The sequence below is a fragment of the Diceros bicornis genome, chromosome 21 (assembly GCF_020826845.1).
Source record: "Diceros bicornis minor isolate mBicDic1 chromosome 21, mDicBic1.mat.cur, whole genome shotgun sequence".
Taxonomy (NCBI): Eukaryota; Metazoa; Chordata; class Mammalia; order Perissodactyla; family Rhinocerotidae; genus Diceros; species Diceros bicornis.
Window position 1 is genome coordinate 23,676,420 of NC_080760.1, and position 21,007 is coordinate 23,697,426.

Below are 21,007 nucleotides of genomic sequence, written 5' to 3' on the forward strand. Positions count from 1 at the left end.
TGAGGCTTAAGCAACCCACAGAAAACAAGTTCATAAGGCTAAGCTGGTATTTCAGAGTATAGGGATGATCAGGAGCTAAATCCTCATGTCTTGGCAGCAAGATTTATTGCAAGACCTTCTAGATGATGGTGCTGAAATGCTTAATATACTTACTGTTCTATTTGCTCTTAGCTCAGAAATCGGGCAGGACTGAGTCTCAAGGTAGAGACATCAAGTGAAGTGATTGAAAAAGTAGACGCTGGCAAATTTTAATGAAGAATTACAGTTTTCTTAACTAAGTAATAAAAGCACAATATTACAATTGTGTCCAGAGCATGTAACAGAAACACAAAAAGAGTAGCTTAGCCAAATGTGGTTTAGTTTTTCCTGCTTAACACGAAATTGGAAATACGTAGTCCAGGTTTAGCACATCTGCTCAAGTATGCTATCAAAATCTCAATTGCCTTCCAATTTCCAGATCTGTTCTTCTTAACATGGATCTTTTCTTCTCGTGCTCACAAGATGTCTGCCTATTACATCCATATTCCTGGTAGGAAGAATTTCTTTTTCATTCATCAAAAAAAAAAAAAAGCCATCTCCAACATTTCATCGTCTAGAAATATAACACATGACCATCCTTAACGGCAATTGAGGCTGAGAGATTAAATTGTTTTCTCTAGGTATATTGCTGCCCTGAACACAATTGAAGTTATATTAGTAAGAAAGAGAAGTTAAATGGATATAGGGTAGATATCCTCATTGTCTGTTATGAATATCTCATGTATATTTATCCTATATTTTGATATTTGGATCACAAGAAATCCATGATGAGATGAATGGAGAAATTATTGAAGAAATCCTACCTTCAGGACACCAAGCAAAAATGGAATACTAAACCTGAGGATCACTTACCACCTACCTGTGGAACACATAATAAGCAATAAATAGTTTGATCCTTTTAAAACTACTAAAAAAACACAAGTATATGGATGTAAATGAAATTACATACCCCATTCCTAATTCCCAATATAAAAAAGAATATCACGTATCTCTGAACCATTATGCATCACACATTAGTTTGATGCAAAAGCAGGACTTATAAATTTTAAATGTCTTTTCTTATTTTGGAGATAGACATATAATATAATTTGAGATCTCCTCTGTGAGGTAACATTGAATTTTTAAAGTTATATAGGAGAGATTGTAGGAATAAAAACAAATCATATCAATCAATTACATTTTTCAGAGAGATGAAATAGGCTACATGACATAGCTTTGTAACAGTTCCTTTTAAAATAATTGTATTCTAAATATTAAAACATCACAGAACATGATATTTGCAGTATCACAATCCAAAATTCAAGTTTGCCAATTTTTGTCAAAATTCCTTTAATAATTAAAGTTCATTTGGACTGAACACTTCAGCTCTCTTTAATTAAGGGAGAAATTTTTTATTTTATTGCATGTGTAAGTTTACAACCTATTTTAGCTCCATTCTTGTATTTCAAATATGGCTTTGTTATTGTCATCATATTTTCTTTAGCAATAATCAAAATGTAGTCTAATTATATACTTTATTTTCTACATTAGAGAATACATCATAAAAATTTTTAAAGTACGTTTTCTTTCTTTAGGGTTGACTTCAGATTTTTTTTGTCCTTATAAGTCAGAATTCTGTCATTTCCAACTCTTTTCTCATTATAAAGCCACATGGATGTGAATTATAAGTCAATGCAGTGAATGATGAGGAGAAAGGAGCTTGAGATTTTCTCAGTGTGCTGAAAGGCAGGTTTTGCTGTGGTTGTTTAGTTAGACTGTTGCTTCACCGCCATAGAAATTTGGTGGCTCCAATTTTGCTTACAGTGTGATTGAGGAATAACTTAAACAGGAAGAGAAGAAAGACAAATTCTACTATTTCATATGGAATATCCAAGATGAAAAGTCACCTTTCAAATATGGCACTCACTGTACTGAGACCAAGAAAAGGACAGTGGCATTTGATAACTTTTCTAGGCTACATGTGTGATCTAAAATCCAAATGTTTAAAGGCACTTAGGTCTAAGTAACAAATTGAGTCTTTTTAGAGCTTTGCAGGATGTGAAGGACATATAATTCCTCTCTGACTGGGTTGAAGAATGGAGAGAGAGGAAACAAATTTGATCTAACACTATTCTTAGTCACTTTTCTATAAAATACTAGAAGATAACACATGATTTAATCTTGTGCGGATAGTTTCTGACCTCACAGATGGTATCCATTGATTTATCTTTATTGTCCAGTTAGAAGAGACCTTGGCAGTATAGTCAGGCAGGAATGCTGACCCAGTCAGCTGTGGAGGCTGAGGTGATATGATAGCAAACAAAATGGAAAATATGGAAGGAGTGTTTCTGCTGACAGCAACTGAATTGGTGAAACAAATGTTTCAGGACATAACTAGTTAACATAAGAATTATCTGGCAGTAAATATGAAGGACGTAATCCATGAGGCAAACAAAAAACACTATCCTCTGAATGATGTGTTTTGTGGAGGAAAGTTCTCTACGTGTGTCTTATGATATTTTTCATCTGACTGACTAAAAATTATTGCATCCAGGTGTTTCAAGCTAATGTAACGTGGTTTTACTGCCATATTTTGAATGAGATTGTGTGTATAAAATTCTTATCCCAGTCCTTGACTAATAGTGAATATTCAATAAATGGTGGTTATAATTAATAATATTTCATTAAGAATGTAAATTCTAATTGTCTTTAAAAGATTTTTTCACACTTGTTCTGATTGCTTAAAATGGTTTCCCTTCTTTTCCTTTTATTTTCCAGGTAACTTTATCGAATGTACTTTATGTACCATACAATGAACATATTTTAAGTGAACAGTTCAATGAGCTTTGACAAATATATACACCATGCCACTTTCCCAATCAAGGTATGAAACATTTTCATCACCAGAGAAAGTTTCTTTATGATCTTTTCAGTCAATCCTTTTTTTCTGTGAGGAAGGTGAGCCCTGAGCTAACATCCATTGCCAATCCTCCTCTTTTTTGCTGAGGAAGATTGGCCCTGGGCTAACATCTGTGCCCATCTTCATCTACTTTATATGGGACTCCGCCACAGCATGGCTTGACAAATGGTGCATCAGTGCGCGCTGCCACAGCAGAGCATGCACACATAACCACTGCGCCACCGGGCTGGCCCGTTCTGTCAATCCTTTATCCCCAAAACCGCTGATTTTATTCCTATCACCATTTTGAAGTGGTAGAATTTAAAATAATTGGAATAGTATTGTACATACAATTTTGTGTCTGATTTAATTCCCTTGATATAATATTTAGAAATTTATTAATGTTGTTTTGTGTACCAGTTGTCTGTTCATTTTTGTTGCTGGGGAACACCATTGTATGAATATTCTATACTTTGTTTACACATGCAAATGTTGATGAACATTTGGGTGATTTCCTGCTTAGAATATTTGTAAAGCTGATATGAACATTGATAAACAAATTTTCTTGTGGACACATATTTTCACCTCTCCTAGGTAAATACCTAAGAGTGAAAATGCTGGGTCATAGGATAGGTATATATTTAACTCTACAAAAGATTGCTAGTTTTCCAAAGTGGTGGGACCATCTGACTCCCATCATCAATGTATGAGAGTTCCATTTACTCTAAATCCTTGCCAGAACTTGGCCTTGTCAGGTTTTTTAATGGGTATAAAGTGGTACCACGTTACTGTTTTTTGATTTGATTTTGCTGATGACTAATGTTGAGTATCTTATAATGTACTTATTAGCATATATTTACTTTTTGTGAAATTTCTTCTTGAGTCTTTTGCCCATTTTTATTGGGTTGTTTTTCTTTATATAAATTTTTTTGTATAGTTGAATATAAGTCCTTTGCTAGATAAATGTTTGCAAATGTTTTCTCTCGTTTTGTGATTTGACTTCTCGTTTTCTTAACAGTCTACTTTGAAGAACACAAGTTTTTAATTTTGATGAAGTTTAACCTATCAATTTTTTTCTTTTACGACTAGTGCTTTTTGTGTTTAAGAAATCTTTGCCTACCCCAAGTAGATTATTTCATAATCTTCTTTCTTTTTATGCTACAATTTTGAATTCTATTGACTTGTATTCAATTTCATTGATCTTCCTGCTATTCTGTCAAATATGTTTGGAATTTAAGTACCAGGTGTCTAAGACTTTTTGATTTTTAGCCTAGTCCCCAATTTTCTATGCTGCCCAGGGGCAGATAGTTTTGATTATATCATAAGTTGAATTGTATCAGGATTTGGTTGCAACAGCTTCCAAAGCATTTTGAAAGTGAATTCAGGCTCTCTTTCCAGGAAGGCCTTGTAACCAAACATTATAGTAATGCTAGACCTCAAAACCCCAAGACCTTGAGCCTGCGAGACTTGGGAGACTGTGAGATCCCAAGATTCTGAGACCATGTGTTTTACAGACTGTGAGATTTCCATACCACAAGCTGTGGGATTCCAAGACTGAAGTCTTGGTACTATGAGAATGTAAGACAACAGACTATGGAATTAAGGGACCAAGGACTGAAAGACTCAGTGACAGTGAGAAAATAAGACACACTTGCAGATCTCCAGACATCAAAATTGTGGTACTGTGGAACCAGAGAGTTTTTTCAGCTTTTCAGCCCTCTCGCAGCCTCTGATTACTCAGCAAAATTTCTGTGTAAGTGAATTACTTGGCAGAGAACATTATCTTTGAGTTTTAGCTTTCTCCAGATTAAAACGTGACATACTAGTCCACAGGTTTTTGAGAAGTTTGCCTGGTTTCTCCTCAAGGAAGGCAAGACGTTTATTCTTCAAAAGGCTAGTTCTCTGCCTGTCCTCTCCCCCACGCTCACCACAACATAAGTCATAGGTCCTAAGTATGGAAGTTTCCTTCATCTGTTCTCTTGTCACTGCAGAATGTTTCGTCCCTCTGAGTTCATTGCTTTCAGGTTTTAGGTTTCTTTGTGCCCACATCTCTTTAAAGAAAATATGTTTAAGTATATGTGTATTTGCATCTATCTATCTATCTATCTATCTATCTATCTATCTATCTATCATCTATATCATCTATCTACTATATTTCTATATATAGATTTGTTTATGTAGTAATTTCTTATTGTTTCAGTGAGAGTAAAAGGTATTTCATATCCTTCTACATCCTGACTGGTAGTGGAAATATAGGTTTCCCAACTTTTCAGGTGTTGGAGAATGTGTGTGTTTACTTCCAGTCTTTCACAGGGAGTCTCTCAATATTAGTAGTTGAGACAGATTTCATCAGAGAATATGGCAGATCCTTATTAGTTATTTCATTGGGCTTTCTTTGTCTGTGTTGTGAATTGTGACTGAACAGTGTGCCCAATCTGCATTTTGACCATGAAAATGTTAGCACTATAATTCTGTCATTGGACTCAACCTCTAATTTAAAATTGGGGCTAGCATTTTCCATACTTCTTACCTTTGTCATTTCAACTGAGCATTGGGAAAAGCGGAAATTAAAACTTACGTGTAGAATATCATCTGGGAAGAGAACTCTAATCAGGGCCTTATTGCTTCTTAGTTCATTTAGAATAATTTTTTTTTCTTTTCAATTGGATGTTGGCAATGGAGCTATCTAATGTAGCTGCTGTTGTACTATCTTTTAACTTTATGCACAGCATGAGTTGTGAATGGGTTACTCTTTGAAAGCTGTGAGTAGGAAATGAGCACATGTCATGGAGAAAAGAGAAGGATTTAATGACTGCATAAGGACAGAGTTGTTAGAGTAATTACTGACAGGAGAAGTCTTCAGAAAAGAAATAGGAAAAAAAGGAAGATCATTCCTGAATTTCTTATAAAACATCTTTTCATTTCACAACATAGAAGATTTTTAGTACATCTCTTTCTGATGTGAAAAAATGTTAGAGGCAGATGTCCTCAAGAAGTTATGCTAAACAATTCCATTCTTCTTATTCTCACCACTTTTAATGTTCATAGCAGTGTCACCAAAGAAGAAAAATTACAAGTTTATCTTGGATTTCTCTTAAGTATTAGTCCCAGAAGCAATATGGCATACATAATGTCCCAGGCTTTGTTTTACTGTGTTGATTTATGTATAGTCTTCTCTGTTTCTAACTGACTAAAATTTCTGAAGAAAAATCCATTTTAAAGTTGCCACCAAGGACAGAGTCTCAATATTCAATATAAAGGTGTTATAAACAATGTCTGATGTATTCATTAAAGTTCTTAACATTTGGGATTTATGTTCCTAAAGTTAAAGCATATGATAGAGACTTTGACTTTTAAATTGGCTGTGAAGAAGGTTAACGGACAATGAAATTTCCCCCCCTCCCACTCCCCATCATGTTCAAGGGAAGGCACAAACTTGCACAAGTGAGTCAGTCTTCTGGAGATGAATGTACTATTTCCAATGCTACGGAACTTTCAACATTCTACAGTTGAACTTTTTGACGAGTAATAGGCATAGAGAAAAGCTATTTGAAAACTGAATTTCCATGGTTGTAGATAATTATTATAGTATACATTACTATAAGCATCTATCCAAAGACATTGTCATCCTCTTCATCCTTTGTATGTGTTTCATTTGTATCGATATTCTTTTTTAATTGTATCTTATCCTTGAAGTATAAATATAATGGTACAAATAGCTCATAAATTCTCAGTAAAAGTAAAAGAATTTAAGAAAAATGAAACATATTTCCTCCTTGCATAGATGATGGAATTTCACTGACAAATATTTGGTGAGTCAGATTTTGGTATAAAATATTTTGACATAATGTCAGACAACCGGTCTGAATGATGCTTCAATTGGATGTAGTGTAATCTACAGGAGTAGCTTACTTTACTTCTTAAGATAAGTGGATTAGGAAAGAAATCCAAGATCAAAAGTGTGTACAGTCATGTGCCGCATAATGACGTTTTGGTCAACAACTAATTGCATATATGACAGTGGTCCCATAAGATTTGTACCATATAGTGTAGGTGTGTAGTATGCTGTACCATCTAGGTTTGTGTAAGTATACTCTATGATGTTCACACAATGATGAAATCACCTAACAAAGCATTTCTCAGAACGTATCCTTATCGTTAAATGATGTCTGACTATATTCGGACTAGTCAAGATGGAGTAATAAGGACCATATGTGGCCTCCCACTGAATCAGGCAAAAGAAGAAAAAAAGAAGATATAAGAAGCAATGTTTTTCAAGACATTGGATATTAGACAATGAAGGGCAGTGATCTTGAGAAGTAGGAAACAAATGAGGTGTACTCCATTATTGCCCCAGCTTACTGCCTTGAGTTTCCAGTCCATGGAACAGAAAATGGAACCTATGTGGTGCCAAGCCAACTCCCTTACTTGAGGAGATGGAATCAGGATCACAGGATATCAAGTTCTTAGAGTTCATAAGACAGAGTAACAGAGAGAAGAGAGTTTCACAGAGAGAAAACTCAGGAGGTCTGCAGAAGTTCCCTGTTTAGTATTCGGTAGAGTGCTTACTAGCTCTTGCATGTAAGGAAATTACCTAAGATTGTGAGAGGAACCATCTGAATGGATTAAAAGTAACGGGGCCTGATGCTCATACAGGGCCAGGAATAAATGTCTGTTCCCACCAGCCAAAAAGGAAAAGAATCAAATTATTTTCAAGTAAGTTAATTGCATCCCAAAACAAAGCACAAGAACATTTATCAGAATACAAACATGTCCAGCAGCCAACAAGGTAAAATTCACAATGTCTGGCATCCATTCAAAGATTACTAGCCATGCAAAGAAGCAGGAAAATATGAGCTATGATAAGGAGAAAAATCAATCAAAAATGACCCCAAACTGACACAGATCTTACAAGTAGCAGACAAGGACATTAAAATAGTCACAAAACTGTATTCCATATGTTTAAAAAGTTAGATAGAGGGCCGGCCCCGTGGCTTAGCGGTTAAGTGCGCACGCTCCGATGCTGGCTGCCCGGGTTCGGATCCCAGGCGCACACCGACGCACCGCTTCTCCGGCCATGCTGAGGCCGCGTCCCACATACAGCAACTAGAAGGATGTGCAGCTGTGGCATACAACTATCTACTGGGGCTTTGGGGGGAAAAATAAATAAATAAAATCTTAAAAAAAAAAAAAAGTTAGATAGAGACATGGAAAATATTTAAAAGGCTCAAATAGAGGTTCTAGAAATGAACACTACTACCTCTAAGATGAAAAACACACTGCTTGTTGTTAACGGCAGATTAGATATTGTAGAAGAAACGACTAACGAACTTGAAGACAAAGCAATAGAACGTATCAAAAGTGAAACATAGTGAGAAAAAATAATTTTAAAAAATTAAAAGAGCATCATTGAGCTGAGGAATAGCTCCAAGCAGCCTAGTATGTGTGTAATTGGATTCCAGGAAGGAGAGGACTGAGAGGTGGATAGAAAAATATTTAAAAGGAAAAATGGCCCCAAAATTCCAAATTTTATAAAAACCATAAGCCTCAGATCCAAGAATCTCAATGAATCTCAAGCACAAGAAAGATGAAGAAAACTACACCAAGGCATATTACAATCAAATTACACAAAACCACTGAAAACAAGACCATCTTATAAACAGAAAAATTCCCCAACACATTACATACAGAGGACCCAAGATAAGGAAGACAGATTTCTTTCATCCTAAACAATGCAAATGTGAAGGCAATGGAGTAAATTCTTTAAAGTATGAAAAAAATCAATCTAAAATTATCTATCTAATAAAAGTGTGTTTCAAAAACAAAAATGAAATAAAGACTTTCACACACATACAACAGCTCGAAGAATTCATTACCAGCATACCCAAACTACAAGAAATGTTAAAGGAAAAATATAGAACTTCAAGGAAAAATAAAGAAATCAAAAGTTAGAGCTGGAGATTTGAATATCACTCTTTCAATAATTGATAAAAGAAATAGATAAGTGATATAGATGTGAACAACACTATCAACCAGCTTGACCTAAATGATATTTATAGAACACTCCACTAAACAACAAAAGAATATACATTATTTCAAGCACACATAGGACGTTTCCCAAGATAAACTATATACTGAGCCAAAAACTAAGTATCAATAAATGTAATAAGATTCAATTCACACAAAATACATTTTCTGAGCATTATGGACTGAATGTGTCCTCCCCAAATTCATGTGTTGAAATCCTAATGCGCAATGTGATAGTATTAGGAGGTCGGCCCTTGGAAGGTAATTAGGTCACCAGGGTGGAGCCCCTCATGAATGGGATTAGTGCCTTTATAAAAGAGAGTCCAGAGAGCTCCCTCACTCTCTTTCCATCATGTGAAGATACAACAAGAAGTTGGTGGTCTGCAACCCAGAAGAGAGCTCTCACCAGAACTCGGCCATGCTGGCACCCTGATCTGGGACTTCCAGCTTCCAGAACTGTGAGAGATAAAATTTCATTGTTTATAAGCCACCAGGTCTATGGTACTTTGTTATAGCATCCTGAACTGACTGAGAGAATGTATATGTTCGTTATCCCGAATATGTGAGGATTTTGTGTGTATATGAACATATTGAAACGTTAAAATTTTTACTTAATCTACAATTTACTATGTATAGATCATACATCAATAAAGTAGTTAAAAATAAACAAATAAAAATGTATTGGTGCTTATTTTGAATTGAAATTATTTTCAGTTGTTTAAATTTAGCAAAAAACCTAGCATAGTGGCTTCCTAGCAAGCATGAGTTGTTTAAACAGATCCTCCATTTATTAATTAGACTAGTGTTTTGGGCTGATCATGCCTATTATATGAAAATGCAATTTTTTTGTTTTGTGATATGAATTAATGATATTTTATAATCCTCATTGGTGACTCAACATAATTATTTCTTTCTGAATAGTCAATTCTATCAGATAATTTTACCTTTAGTTCCTAAATGGAATTAGTAATTTCACAGGAATTTGTTCCATACCTAAGTCATTTAACGAAAAAAAAGAAAAAGGCAACTCCTTTAATAGTTATATTACTCTATGGGAATGTGTCATCACAGAATCTGAATACCTTTGACTAATTCTGTCAATGTCATATGACCTTGACTACTTTAATAATCTCTGTGTCTTTACTTTTTCAATTCAGCTTCACACCTCCCGTTGTCTTCTCAACTTGTTCCAGCTTTTCTGACTCATTTCTCAACTGAAATGGCTTTATCAAGGTTGACAGTGAGCTATCCTGCCAAAGTTAATGGTCAATTATCTGCCCTCATTTTAGTAGACCTCTTAGCTGCTTTTATCATGGTTTACCACTTGCTCCTTCTTGAAATGTTTTTTCCCGTAGGTGGCATCACATTCCTCTTGTTTTTCTCCCCCGTTGCCTTTTGTTTTCTTTCCTGACTTCTCCACTCCATCTGACATTTAAATGTTGGAGTAACTCACGACCCAGTCCTCTTATTTTCTCTCTCTTCTCCTGGACAAGTTGATCTCATTTCATCCTATTATTTCCAACAGCTTCTCTGTGCCAATGACCCTCAAAGTTTTATTTTATTGGGCCTAGTAATTTTTTTCTTCTTCTAAGTAACACTGCTTGGGGGAACTCCAAGTGATTTCAACCACTTCCAAAGTCCACATAAGGAGGCTTAACAAGTAAGAGAAACCCTGCACTATATAGTTTATATGCTAAGCATTTTCATATTCACTATCTCTTCAGATCTCTCTCTCTAAAATTCTGATATGTATGCATTATAATCATTATCTTCTTTTACAGATTAAGAACTAAGAACCAAAGATTAAGACTCACCAAGAGTCAAATAGTTAATCAACAAAGTGGTGTGAGAGATCAAAATTGGCCACCTCAAAATATGTCTTTTCACCTTGATCATTTTCTCTGAAAAAAACTTTGACCTCTAACTGCCTAAAAGAATTTAACTCTGGGTATAGATAGACTGGGAGGGTCCTTGCTAAGCCCATTCTTATCAAAGCTCTGAAACCAAGTAAAAGTAGAAGTTATCCTTTGTAAGAGACATTTATATTTATAAGGGAAGTCTCCATTTGTAAAGATATCTCCCTCTCTGTACCAGAAGAAGGGGGGATGACCTTATCTCTAGAAACTCTTATCAGTGCAGAAGGCGAGGACTTACATCTGCATACTCTTGTTTACTGTGCTCTCTTGTAATCTCCCATAGCTGACTCCCCTCACCCCCAACATCCTCCTTTGTTTACCTGAATATGCTATTTAAGGTGAAAACCTCCACCATTTGTCGAGTTACCCTGTGGTTCTCTCCCATGTATACATGCTATAAAGCTTTGTTTGATTTTCTCCTGCTATTCAGTCTCATGTCAGTTTAATTTGTAGCCCAGCCCGAAAGGACCCAGAGTGGGTAGAGGATCGTTTTCCTCCCCTTCACTGGACTTACAGCAAAGTCCATATTTACACCACTAGACTGTAAGCAATGTGAAGGCAGGCACTGTCCAACTCTTCATCATTCTCCTTAGTTGGAGGAAACAAGAAATATTTAGTCATTGCTTGAATAATTGAATCTATTCATTTTAATTTTTGCAGATGAAATTCTTTGTAAAGTACTGGATCAACCCATTTTGCTAATTGAAAAACCTTTGATATCCTTTGATAATCAAGGATCTTAGAATGTATTGCAATCAGTATTCAGATCATTAATTTTTATTGAACGTTTATAAAGTACAAGCCCTGAATGAATGAAAACTAAACCCAGAACACTTTCGCAAAAGAATTTAAACCCAAAGCATTTCCCAAGAGAAATTAGGATGAGATTAAATATTAATATTTACTTGTTTTCTTGTCCTTTGTTTATTTTCCCTCTCCTAGAGTATCTAAAAAAATTATTTGAGAGCTCTAGTTCATGTATCATTCATTTTCATAACAATAAGACACCTTGTGATATCATACTAGCACCTATCAGATTCACATATGGTGGAATTAGACGACCATAAAAAGGAGGTGACAACTTGCTGGTCAAATCTGGAGGAGATATGGGACTAGTAGTAGCTTCTTGTTTAACTGTATTTTGAAATAATTATTATAAAACTAATTTTTAAATCTTTGGTACCATAAATTATAATAGCAACCAAAATATATTTCAATGGGCTTAACGAATAGAAGTATTTTTCTAATGTACATATAAATAAAAGGAAAGAGTTCTTCCTCTTTAAGAAATGGGTTACAAGAAGCCACACTGGGGAAAATGTATACTGTTCTTTGAACAAAAGCATCCTTGCAAAGGGAGGTGATTCTAGGAAGATAGCAGTGGCAATAGTAGCATAATTTTTGGATTTTCACAAATCCAAAATAAAAATAGATCGCAAAACTACTCAGTAAAATTAAATCCCACGTATGGCATGGATAACAAAACAAAATGACAAGGTATCCCATAAACTCCAAAATACAAGGAGGTGGGGAAAAAACACCAGCATCCAGAAGACCTATATGTCATCAATATGGGTGAGAACAGAGGGAAGCAACAGAGTGCCTAATAGATGAGAAAACAGTAGAACTCTAGAATAGCAAATTTGGTGGAGGGTCGGTTTGAGCACAGTGACTAAACTATAAGGGCTTTTGTGCACTCCAGTGGTAGGTGATTGTAAGAGGCCTGTGGTAGAAGGTTTAAGGGGCCAGAGCCTTAAAATAAATAGCAGGGTAAAGGCAAAGTTTTAAAAATCAAGATAAATGAAGAAAGACATGAATACCATTCAAGAGAAAGTAACAAATACTGAAAGCAAAAATATCATACAGATATTAGGATTCCCTGAAAAAGAAAATCAAGGAAATAATGGGAAATGATAGGGAAATAATAACCAGCCCAGGAGCTATGACCATCCCTAGTACTCAGATGATCCTGAAATACCATTCCCATTAACCGGGCTTCTCTGGCTGATTCCAGGTCTGGGGCAGAAATATACAAGATGAGCTTGGAACACCTTGATATATCAGTAGGAAGATAGCTATGAAAGACTACTGCTAGGGATGCGTCAAAAAGAATTTGAAGAAGCTTCAACCGATTGATGGAACAATTTCAGCTTGATTTGGAATAAGAATTGCAATAGATAGAAACTCAACCAATATTTTTAAATCCTTGAGTTTGTAATGATATTTTTTTAATGAAGAAAGAAACCTAATTGGTTACTATCTGAGGATGAAATAAACCAATTCATTAGATTAAAAATTGGGTAGTTATAAGGAAATAATCAACATTTATCTTGACTTTCTAATATTGAACTATACCATTAGGTAAACAAATACTAGATAGCGGGAGTCCCTATTAAATTAAATTATCCTTATTAAATTATTACAGGTAATAAGTGAAATAAAATGATAGAATTAGAATATCATGATTTTGCAATCCTTAATGAATTAACGGACATAGGCATTGAGCATCCAGGGATGCTATCATTAAAAACAAAAATCATTGATTGCTTGCCAGTGTCCATTCAAGCCAATGCCTAGAGAATTATGAGGAGAGAAGTAGCTGATAAAGAGGCTACAATGCTGACTTTCACTTTCCTCTTGGTTCTGTGCTTATGGACACTCCAGAAGCAAATTAGCAGCACACATAAAAAATTATAAGATCTTGATACCTTTGTGGTCAAGATAGAGACAAATTCCAACTCTGCCACCTATCAAAGATCGCCAACCTGCATCCAGTTTCTCCACACTTGGAATCAACAATACTACCTAATGAGTCTCTTCTCCCAACTTACGAGGTTGGGGCTACAGCCTGATGGGCTCATGAGTTCGAAAGGCATTCATAAAGAAGACTCACACCTATTATTCAACATAAAAACATTCTTGCCCTTTGCAATAAGAATGAATCTGGAGTGCATTATGATAAGTGAAATAAGCCCCACAGAGAAAAGAATTAGTGTATGGTATCACTTATATGTGTGAATTTTCCTCAAGCCTAAAAAAAAAAAAAAAGAAGTTCTGAGGATCTAATGTACCGCATGGTGACTATAGTTAATAATACCATATTGTATACTTGAAAGTTGCTGAGGGTAAATCTTGAGCATTCTTACCACAAACATAAAAAGTTAACTATGTTAACTATGTGAGGTGATGGATGTGTTAATTATCTTGATCTTTGTAACCATTCTACAATATATGTATATCAAGTCATCATGTTATACACTTTAAACATATACAATTATATTTGTCAGTTATTCCTCAATAAAGTTAAAAAATATTGGAGACATAATGTGATCCTATATGATTAAGATCAGATTATGAGCACATAATTCATTCTCTTGACTAAAATGTGAGACAACATAAAATTCTTTTACTCATTCATTCAGCCATCTGTCCATTTATTAAACAAAATCAAATGAACTAACAATAAGTAACTAATCACACACACACATACAGAGTCATATTTTACTTGTGGTACCCCAGTGATTGTGAGGATACAGAGAAAAATGACACATATCTTGATCTCAGTATTAATGTAATCTATTGGCGTTTCCAGAGAATTATGTCAAATACATAATTCAAAAAGCCTTCCTAGAGAAGATCAGAGCTACAAGGAATTTTTCTTAAGCCCACTCATATAAAACAAACAAACAAAGAAAGCTTTCATTGGATTTATTGATTCCTGAAAGGTTTATCTAGGGTGCTATTGTATAAACATTCTTATATTATACTCTCTTGACTCTGTAAAAGAAATAAATTTGTAATTTCTGTTTTTTTCCCAGAGGTTGGGTATACAGAAAATTTTTTCAATGTAATTCTGAAGATTCAGTGGGATTCGATCCTATTCTTCACTGTAATTCTCAAATGAAAGCAAAGATTAAACACATATTAAGACTAGGCCATGTTCAAGTTACTGACATTTCTAAACAAAGAGGCTACTATTAGATTCATTAAATGCTCCCTGTGTGTTAAGATGAATTACTTCAACCTGAAGGGTATTTCAGGCAGCACTGCTGTCTTCTGAACACTTTATTATATGAAACAATTAATGTAAGCTAGGCCTTTATGTTAGGAGTCCATGAATGTTGTATTGTATTATTAAAAATCCCAAAGACAAAGAAAAGTCCAAAGAAAAAATTAAAAGTCTACTAAAATACCACCACCCAAAAGCAACTATTTTAAACATCTCACAAACACCATTCAAGACGTTCTTTAATATATAAGTGAATATGTATTTATACATGTCATCTTACATGTATGCGTATATATTCATCTATATCTATTTCTATGTATTCATATATATATTTATTGATACATGTTCACACACAAATACAGATAAAAGGATAAATAAGGGAAACTTAACTTTTATTTAAAATTGGGATCAACTTTAAATGCAATTTTAAATACATTTTAAAAATTAACTTTTAGTGAAATTAATAAAAAACTAAGTAAAACTGAAGGACCTGCTTCACTTCCTATACATATTTCCTCACCGCAAAAGAATAAGTTTCTAGAGATAACTCTAAAGTTGAGAATAAAATTAAGTTATTGGAGTTACTAAAATTATAATTGACAGATGAGGGAATTGACACTTTTCACTTCCTTTGACCTACATTCTTATAGGATGGATTTCATAATATCAAAGTGTATACAATTTATATTTATTTTTTATCCTAAACCCACACTATTAGTTCCATATTTGAATGGATTCAATTTTCATCAGCTACCTTTTTATCATACTCAACAGGTCGAAAGACCTTTAAAACGTATTTATCTTCACGTGTAGGAATAGACATTCATGCAGGTATGCACTTAATAATTTAATTTATTCACTCAGGCATCTATTGAGTGTCTGCCATATACGAGGCTCTGTGCCCTAGGGTTCCAACGGTAAGCAATACCAAAAATCATCTCTCCTTGAATGAGGTTACATTATAGTCCAGAAACAAACGTAAATGAGATGACAGATCAAAAACACCAGCATATACTGGGCCCTGAAGAAATATTGATTTCCTTCCTGTCTTGATCTCTCTCCACTTCCCTCTCCATTTTGGGAGTTTCACTGCTGATCTGCCTTACTATGATCCCTTAGTTTCTCCCCTTAGCATCCATCAGTAACCTGGTTCTTACTTATGACCCTTTGTCCTGCAGTGAAGTCTTTGTAACTATCTCTGATGCAGGGACCTAGTCTTGATTACTTTTCTTACCCGTTTCTCACATCCTGCCTCGTAATATGTATTTTTTTAACACATCAGCAACTGTGGTGAGGGAATTTTTCACTAAGTTATTAAATAGATAGCTTGAGAAAGTAATAATTTGTTAAATTCCAGAAAGATTTTCTAGGTGCTAAGTAAGCAAAGTGAGACCTACATAGATTAATGTGGCTTTACCTGGGAATAAAAATATTAATAGGCTCTAACATTCATTGCACTTACTATTTGCTAGGCACTATTGCAAGCATCCACATTATCTTATTTAAGTCTCACAACAATCCTGTGAGGTAGGTGTTTGTTTTACTAACGGGAAAACTGGGCAGAGTTACCTGCTCAAGGTAACAAAGCTAGTGGTGAAGTCTTACTCCCAACTGTGAAGTCAGAAAAACTTCATGAGCTTTTAACTATGTCGTGAAAAATAGCTAAGAACATATGAAAGAAGACTCTTAAAGCTTTATAACAAGTTCTGAGGAGACAATTGTTAGCAATCATAGACTACAGAGACTTGAAGGGCTTTAGAAAAAATATAATCAACTCCTGCATCTTACAGATTGAACAAAACTGCTTTAGATCTTGATAGGTCCTTTGCCTTAGCCCACATCTTAGAGCTAACATGTACAAAACTTGAGCCTCCTCCCACCAAAAACTAATCCCTCCACTTTGTTCTGGATTTCTTCTCTTCTTGACTCCTGAAAATCTTCGCTTCCTTGCTTAGTCCTTTCTCCCCTGTGTCATCAGTCTATTCTTCTGTTTTGGATATCTTTCAACAGCATGAGATAACGCTCTAACAGTTCTTATCTTTAAAAGTCCTTCCACCTATGGCTTCATTTATATTTTTTGCAACCCCTTACACCCAGAATCGCAAGCTGTAGCCTTAGGTTTTATTGCTAAACTGACAACTAACGAGTGTACTCTCTCTGATTGCTAACCTGTTCATTGTCCTTGCTAAACTCAAACCCACAGAATGTACTTTTATAGACTTGCTCATCCAAAGGCCTTCTATTTCTGAGAAGTGAAAACAGAACATTTGCTTCACTTCACATCACATTCTTGTGTCATTACACCTTTTTACTTCAGACCACTCTAAGTGCCTGTAACATGTAACATTTTTGCTAACTGTCGGAAGGTTGCAAATAAAAGCTTTCTCTTTGTTGTTCCACTTTGATGCTCTTTATTTCATGACCCTTAGACCTCCATAGTCACACCGGTTGAAATGTGTATACACTGGAGATTGCTGCCTCCTCAACCTCCAATTCCTCTTCAACTCACTCCAGTCCAGTTTCTACTCCCACCAATCCTCCAAAACTGCTCTCATACCTCCATTCTGCCAGTTCTAGTTGGTAAGATAAGGCATTTCTTGGCCTTATCTCATTCAACATCCCAACAGCTTTTAATACATTAGGTCACTCTCTTTGAAACACTCTCTTCTCTTGGTGTTCCTTACACAGGGAGTTTTTAATTTTAGCTCTGCCGCTTCCTGGCTAAGTCCTTTTGGCAAATGATTTAGCCTCTCTGAGACTTGATCTCCTAATTTGAAAAAGAGATCTAAAATTAACCTCCATTTAATTAAGTTTCTCTAAAAATATCGAGTATAGTTTACAGAAAAATATTTATTTCTCCATTTATGAATTAAAAGCAGCAGGCATTACAGTTCTGCACTGACTGTATGAATCTGTAAGAAGATCAGACAAGAATACCATAAATGTAAGATCCTTGTATATCACATGATAATCATTAGTTTCTTTATTACAACAGGTTCAGGTTTTGGTCAGTCCAATTTTGTTCACAGTATAAACAATAGCAGAGTTTATACAAGAAAGGCAGGACCCCAAAAAATAAATCTTGACAAAGGATATTTAGCAAAGAAGGAAATGTTTATAAATGATGGAAACTACTACTTAATCAAAGCTTACTCTTAGCATTATGATTAAACTTTCAAAGCCTTGAGATGCTACTATAACATTAAATAGTATAAACTTTATTTCTTCTGTTCTCGAGATAAAAGCAATTATGACTTGTAAATGGCCATCTCGGTTTGGAACACTCACCTTATAATTACCTTTAGCATAAGGTTAATTAGAAAGCTGTTTTCCTGATTCAACTTGAATGTTTATGTAATTATCCAATTCTTATACATATAATCAATATTAAGGAAGCAATTTATTTGAATGCAGTTCTGATTTTATGACTGAAAAGTACTCCACTAAAAAAAATCTATGTAAACAATGTTATTTAGGGAAAAAATTAGCTTTAGCTCAATTCACAAAGTGTATACTTTATCTGAGGGTAAAAATGCTTCTCTGGACTTTTCTGATGCACAAGTGTGTTTTTCAACTAAAACATCATCAAGGTGTTAACTCAGATAGGTGTTTACTGGAAATACAAATGCTTTAAGCATTATTTCATGGTGGATGTGGTAAAAAGACCTCTACACATGGAAAGCACCATCTACCTTACCTCTCAAACAGGGACACACTGCCTTCTTGTAGTTTGTAACAGCTGAGCACACAGACTACCTATTCCCACTCCCTGCTGTGGGTATTCCATTGTCTGGTGCTCTGGGACCATCCTTAGATGGAACCATAATGAAAGTCACCACTCAAAGACCAGCATGCACATTCAGAGAATCTCATCACATCCCCATAGGTAATTACCTTTGGCTAAATTTCTCCTGTGTTGTTTTGTTATATTTCATAATGTTTTTCCAAAGTTGGGAGTGGCTCACGCAAACCCGCAATCAAAGCACTGTGAAAATTATTTAGTTATATTACTAGCATGAAACTATAGCTAAACTGTCCACTCATTCAATAATTTATATGCAAATAGAGAGGTCAATCAGAAATTATTTGCAATTACTTACGACCTACAATGTGCTAGGCCAGTTGTTATAATAAACAGATGAATATATAGTGAATGAAATTTACATTTAATTTAGGATCATATGCAGGTGGTGCAGGGTGACTTGAACCCATATGTTTGGGAGCCATTATCCTTATAATTTCAGGGCATCATTTAAGATAAAGATACTTTATTACCTTCAAAACTGCTGAACTTTTAAAATGGCCTACTCTATCATGTTTCAGTATTAACATTGAATTTCGAAGGCTCACAAACCAAATAACTACTTTTTACAAAAATGTCAACATTCAAGGAAAATACCTCTAAGTCATAAAGTAACTTGGATAAAATAATTTTCTTAGAAAAATTGTTTATGAAAATATCATAAAATGTTTTGAAGCACTGATCAGTGGTATAGAAGAGAAATGAAAAGGCATGGCAGAGGAGCTTTTTCTAACAAAAATATTGGAAATTGTTTTATAACAAGCCAAAAGAATCAAGGGTAGAAGAACCCAATGCTAGAAAAGAAAGTAAAAGGTCCAGAATTGACCATCATCACTTGAGTCCATTTTATAAGCCAGACACTATTTTAATCCACAGAACATATCTGCAAGGTAGGCATTGTTTCCCCTATTTTATGAGTAAGAGAAGAGAGACCCAATTGATCTGTAGATTGAGATCACAGCGAAAAAGTAGTAGGGCTTGGAACTAAGCTGCATCTGACCACACACCATTTCTAAAATGCTAAATTGCTGTCTTGGAAGGTTCCCTGAAGCAAAGCTCAACATGTGGAAGGATCATGGTATCCCCTTAATATCACATTCCGGGCTTTTATGGAAGGACACGGAATCTAAGTAGAAATACATGATAATTTCTCACTATTATTTATGAACTAAACTACCCCTTGATCAAAGAAGGCCCTAATGAGTTTATTTCTGTTAGAAATAATCTAAATATTAAATGCATTTGTGCTATCATTGCAAAGCCTAATATGAACTCCAGATGGAATAAAAGGTATCAAGAAGGGTAAAAATTATCTAAGGCAATGATGAATAATTCTTGCAATCAAAATTCTGAGAACTAAAAAAAAATTACTGAAGAGTAGTATAGAAACTATCATGTAAGAGCACAAAGTTAAACCTGATAGTTTCATAATTACTATAATTTTTCACATGTTATAACAGTGGCATATCTTTGCTTCATCAGTAAAATTTTAAGTGAGTGGATTGCACAGAATGACAATTGTCTGAAGAAACCTTAATATGTGATGGATAGCAGCAATAATGGGTATGAGAGGAACATTAGCATCTTATGATAAGCTTCCTCATGAGGCATAAAATGGTGGACTTTAAAATTTCCTATCATAGTGACCTAGAAATTTATATTTTGGGACAACCTAACAAGAGGAATGTTCCAGAACATCAGTAACTAAACTTATTGCAAAGAGCAAACAAACTTGATTTAGGTGCTTCCAGGACAGAATGGCCCTGACTTTGATGCAAACGGAGAATGAAGAGACAATGAAGAGATCTAATATGATAAGATGATTCAATAGTATCTGAAGCAAGTTGTAATCAAATGCAGTTCAGAGTAATTAAAAAGATGGCCACCAGGTAGGACATAATCATTGGCAACATTATGTATTCTAGTTTAAAAACTGATGAAGGGTCTGAGGAAAATGCAATGCAGTCCTTCAAAGGAATATCAACAGTATAACAAAATCAATAAAAACCAATAATCTTTGCTGTGACTCTTATCAGCCCTCCCAGTATCCCCTTCTCATCTTGCTCTGATGGTCCCGAGTGTCCTCTCCTTGTCTTGCCCTGATACACTCAGAATTTGACCTAATTCTTGAGAAAAATGTCCTTCATAATCCCACTGGAGCACATGAAGACACCCTCAGGGAAATACACTTGATTATCTAGTTTGACCTCAGCGTGTAAAGATGTGTTGCCTATACAGGCAACTAGGGACAAGGAAAAAGGAGAACATATAAAACATCTATATTAGACCTCTGATTTTCTGTTGGCCACCTTTTCAAATCTATGACCCCGTGAAAT